Raw genomic sequence first — 5,588 nt, forward strand, 5'->3', positions numbered from 1 at the left:
TTGGCTGTGCCATAACAGTGAGGAAGAGTCCAATTCAGGCTAAAATTTCACTGAAGTAATTTAATACTTATTTTCAAAAGATCACATGACATTTTTTACTTTAATATTTATACCTAATTCACAGAAAATGCCCAGCACAATCATGATGGTGCAATGCAAAAGCAACCTTCAGGTAAACAATAATCAGAACAAAAGCTATTATCAGCAAATAATGGAGATTTGTACAGACTAGCTTAAGAAAAGTTATCTAAGGTCTCAAAAATGTATCCAGCTTCTCACAGGTAAACCAGTTCAAAGTGTTGGGAAAAAATTGCCTAGAATGAAATGAATGTAATGTCTTACATAAGTTTGCCTTCTTAGAATGGTCTTCTTCTCCATTTTTCAGGACCATATATGTAATTTTTAACCATTCATTATTAAGTGAATGAAGACTGTCCCTTTCATCAGGCTCCAGACTTCCAAAACTAAAGATGTTTCTAAAGATGTTCCAAATTTATTTTATAAAAACTTCCACTACGCAATGCAAGAGCATTCTTTCAATTCAAATCCTTAACACAATGAAAAACAAAGCATCAAATGAGAAATATTGAGCACCTCCATTTTAAATTAAGTTGAAACACAAAGGAGGGCACTCATAAACTCAGTAGACCCAAGGAAATGTTCCAGAATAAAAGAAAAATGAATTTTCCAAGACATTTTGTTCCCGTGATGTCACAATAGTTGTTCCTCTCATGGCACAATTCCTAGTCAAATTAGTCAGTGATTATTCTATTTCAGTTTCACTATTGAATATTCAGTTTAATTGCTCAAAGAGAATCGTTTTGACATTGAATATAGGAAAAGAAAAAAGAAAGGAGAATAATTTTTGGCTGAATCTATACTTTGCTGTTCTGAAGTTGTAGGTTATAGTTTTTAGTGTCCGGCTTAAAGAAGATATATCTGGTTCCTGCCTTGGTTGGAACCATGAGAAATTAAATGCATTTAAGAAATTGATAAATTGGATATATATTGGATATATCAAATGTGTATATTCTGTTTTCACTTAAAGTATGATTGACCACTCATGCTCCACCGCCCTTGCTTGATCATCATGACATGTCAAGACAAATTCAAAGCTAATCCAATTTAATTTACTCCTTAATTACAGGACCAGCTTGGGGACTAACACAAATCTGCCCAAAGAACTGTCTATTTTTAATCTGACTAACCTTTCTGTAAATGCTATGTTCTGCAGAACTACAGAAATGCCAGCTTCTAGGACAATGATTCCCAAAGCTGTAGGGGAAAAGTCCACTGTCAAACCTCAAACTTTATAATTTATTTTCCCTGCCTGCTAAAAAAGTAAATGGACATTCTATAGTTTCATGCAGTAGATGGGCAACACACTTTGGAAATTTTTTGGGGGCTAGAATTGTTTATAGAAAATTACTTTCTTTTTCATTGGTCAATGATATCTCTTCCAGAAGCAGAAATTCCACAAAAAGCAAGAGAACAGGCAAAAACACACTTGTGTATCCAACTGAAGGTGAAGAATGTGAAAGGTAAGTAAAAAGTATTAACAATTATGAAAGTGTTACAGAACATATCAAACTAAAATGCAAAGTAGACAGCACATTAAAGAAATTTGAAAGTTTACATGACACACAAACAATTAAAACTACTTTGTCCAATTCTACATTTCTAAACTGAATATTTCTTTAACCAAGTGACTTCCTAATTTATGCTATAAACCCATTAAAGTATAAAACTCCCACAGTTCTGTAGAGGGACCCAGACAGACTGGGTAGGAGGGCTGAATCCAGCAATATTAGGTTTAGGAAGACTAAGTGTCATTTCCTGCTCTGTGGCCACAACAATTCCCTGCAGCTCTGCAGGCTGGGCACAGAGGGGCTGGACAGGTGCCAGGCAGAAAGGGACCCGGGGGTGCTGGTTGACAGTCAACTGAAGATGAGCCAGGGCGTGCCCTGGTGGCCAAGAAGGCCAATGGCATCCTGGCCTGTGTCAGCAGTAGTGTAGCCAGCAGGACCAAGGCAGTGATTGTCCCTCCGTATTCATCACTGGTCAGTACCTAAATGGTTCTAAGGTAACTAAATTGCCTTTCTTAATGTGAATAGTGTTAAAGCTGTAGAGTTTCTGAATGATTTTCAGAAATTTTTTTAGGGATTAAAAAAAAAATTATAGGGAAAGTGTTTTTAGCACAAAATTAAAAGTAAAGAAAAGGCTCCTCTTAAATTTCAGAAATCCTTTGAAGAGTAAAATGAAAAGACAGGACAGTGATGTCACTATCTTGGCTTCTAACTTATGTACAACAAACAGTGATATGTGCTAGCCAGATGCTGAAATCTTTTAACAAATGACAAATTTGAAATGGATGTTTTTGTCAGCACTGTTCTGGATGAGTCAAACACAGACAGTGTCAATATGAACTTCCTTACAGACAGTCTTTCTGAGGAGGAATGAGGGCTGTCTGGGATTTCCTAAAAACTAAGATGATTGTACAGAGTTACTCATGTGCAACAAGTTTGTAATGCCTGAAAGCACCAGACATACCATACACATGCATCACAGCTGTGCCTGTGCCATAAAACCAGTCTTCAAAACACACCAAATTTTTCAGGTATGTGATGTACCAGGGAGTCACACATACACAAAGATATACCTGATACTTTCCAGCTGTCAGACATATTGCACAGGCACATGGTAGCTATGCAGAGTAGGTTCATTAATCACTGCTTCCAAGACATAGCACATTCTCTACATATAGCATGCTGTTAATCTACTCACAGTCAAAATAATTGTTCAGGGTTTCCAGGTTCTGGAGTGGGTAGAGCAGACCTGCTACTTGTTATGTATGACTGGTTTTTTTTTGATTTCCAAGCAATTGTGAGAAATCTTCATGAGTTTCCTAAATTGATATTTTTAAAGGAAAAAGAAATCATGACTCGCAACTAAAAGATGAGAATAGCTCAGACAGTGATCTTCCCAAGGTCTGAATGAAAGATCAGCTGAGTCAAATCAAGTTGTATTTAAATTTTTTGCTAAGTCCTCATTATTTGAAGGTATTCAAATAAAAATCCACACAGATTTACATTTATTTAGGCCAGATTATTTTTAGATATTTTCTTTATGACTTTGAATTCAATGTGTTTTAAAAAATGGGGTTTCTGAATGTTTTAGACCCCAAACTGCTGAAAAAGAGAATTAGACTTTTTAGGTTATGGATGTGTTTAAACCTCAAGTAGGTACTTCAGATTTTGAATTGTGTCTCTCCAGGTATTTATAATTAATTCACAGGCCTGGTGAATTCCATCTAAGAAGATCAATTATCTCTAGAATTGACCAATTAAACTATGACCTTTTAAGTAAAGTAATATGGTCAAAACCTCTTTTATGGATGGCCCATGCAAATTAGTTAGTATTTTATGAAACAAAGAGTTTGATATCTTCCAATAAAAATGTGAAGCTTAAACTGTTCATAAGATGGTGTTCAATAGACTTTGTGATGAATTTAATAGGTATATTAGTGCTGCAAATACTAATTTTGTCATATTTGAGAAAAATCATCCATTCTCCCTTAAGTGATGAGAGGTGATGTGTTTTTTGGGTTTTGTTTCATTTTTTGTGCCCTGCAGATTAATTTTTCTGTGGCACAAAGATCATCATTAAACAATCTCATTATCTCTGTTTGAATGAACAAGCAGTGTTGTAGAGCAGCAAATTTCTGCATACAGATGGTATATTAGCTTGTATCCACTATAATGGTGATCATTGGATATATTTTGTATGAGCTTTGATGCTGAATTTCCAAATGCTGAATTATTTTTCCCCTCCCTATACTCAGTGCTCTAGGGTTTCCAGCCAAAATTCCCACAGATGGAGGCACAAGAAGAATGACGGAATGTTCGAATTGTCCTCTATCACCATCCTACCAAATGTACAACAGAACTCTCTTACAAGCAGCTCCCAGAATCAAGCACTGGCTCACTGACAGCATGAAATACTCTAGTACTTCAAAAAAGTGCATTTAAAAAAACCAACAACTGCTGGCGGCCATGTTGAGTTTGAAACATCCCTACGATGATTATAAAGAGAACCTTGGGTGACATGATCAGTTTTAGCTGTAGATCCCTGTGGACTGATAGATGGATAAGATTTTGGTTGGATGGTCACATTCAGAGCACAGTGGTTAACAGCTCAGAGTCCCAATGGTTGCCAGTGACAGGTGGTGTCCCTCAGGGGTCTGTATTGTCAGTGTTGCTTAATATCTTCATTAATGACAGATTAGGGAATTAAGTGCACCCTCAGTAGATTTGCAGATGACGTCAAGATGAGTGGTGTGGTGACACACCTGAAGGACAAGATGTCATCCAGAGGCACCTGGACAAGCTTGAGATGTCAGCCTATGGGAATTTCACGAGGTTTAAAAAAAACAAAAGTACGAGGTGCTGCATCTGGATCAGATATACCCAGTCTCAAAACAGGCTGGGGATGAATAGACTGGAGCAGCCCTGCTGAGAAGGACTTGTGAGTGATGGCAGATGAGAGGCTGAACATGACCCTGCAATGTGCACTCACAGCTCAGAAAGCCAAAGCTCAGCATCAAAGCCAAACCTGCCCTGCATCAATAGTAGCCTGACCAGGAGGCAGTGATTCTTCCTCTCTCTCCCTTCTGGTGAGACCCCACCTGGATTGCTGGATTCAGCTCTGAGGTCCCCAGCATAAGAAAGATGGGTACCTATTGGAGCCACCAAGTTGATCAGAAGGTTGGACCATCTTTCCTATGAGGACAGGCTTAGGGAATTGGAAAAGATAAGCCTTCAGGGTGATTGGTAATTGTGACCTTCCAGTACCTGAAAGGAGCCTGCAAGAAAGATGGAGAGAAACTTTTTACAAGAGCCTGTCTTGACAGGAGGAGAGGGAAAGGCTTCAAACCAAGGAGTGTAGGTTTAGATTAGATATATGGAAGCAATTCTTTCCTGTGAAGGTGGGGAGGAACTGGAACATGTAGCTCAGAAAAGCTGTGGTTGCCCCATCCCTGGCAGTGTTCAAGGAGAGGTTGAATGGGGCTTTGAGCAACCTGGTCTAGAGGAAGATGTCTCTGCCCCAGAGCAGGGGGATTGAAAACAGATTCTGTTTAAGGAGCCTTCCAGCCCAACCCATTTTATGATTCTATGATTCTATGATCCTGTACATACTGATGAATTCCCCCAAAAGGTGAAATATGTCACAGACACAACATTTTTGATACAACACTACACAGATATTAATTAATGTAATAATTAGCAAATGCATAGTTGCAAGAATGTGTTAATACTTTTGTGGTATCAAAGTTCAGAATTAAATGCACATGTTTAGTGAGAACAGAGTAAGAAACCATGCAAAGTTCTCAAAATTTTCTATAGCAAATAAATAATAACCTAGTAACTAAAGCTGCTGTATACCTAAGCAATAATGACAAGTCTTAGAGTTGAAAAGAACTGCTTCCCTTAGGAAAAAAAACCCCACAATATATGATGAAGTCATCAGTCATCCAACATAATGAGCAGTTAGAACAGTTAGAAAAACACATAAAAAAACTAAATTAAATA

General features: G+C 37.6%; 1 long non-coding RNA gene across 1 annotated transcript; it reads left to right on the top strand.

Annotated features, from left to right (window-relative positions):
• Positions 1-786: 786 nt before the first annotated feature.
• LOC135302036 (uncharacterized) lies at positions 787-4,204 on the top strand. Its single transcript, XR_010363722.1, has 3 exons — positions 787-898; positions 1,464-1,541; positions 3,842-4,204. It is a non-coding gene; the product is annotated as an uncharacterized LOC135302036 (long non-coding RNA).
• The last annotated feature ends 1,384 nt before the right edge of the window (positions 4,205-5,588 follow it).

Source organism: Passer domesticus, chromosome 6, assembly GCF_036417665.1.
Source record: "Passer domesticus isolate bPasDom1 chromosome 6, bPasDom1.hap1, whole genome shotgun sequence".
Classification (NCBI taxonomy): Eukaryota; Metazoa; Chordata; class Aves; order Passeriformes; family Passeridae; genus Passer; species Passer domesticus.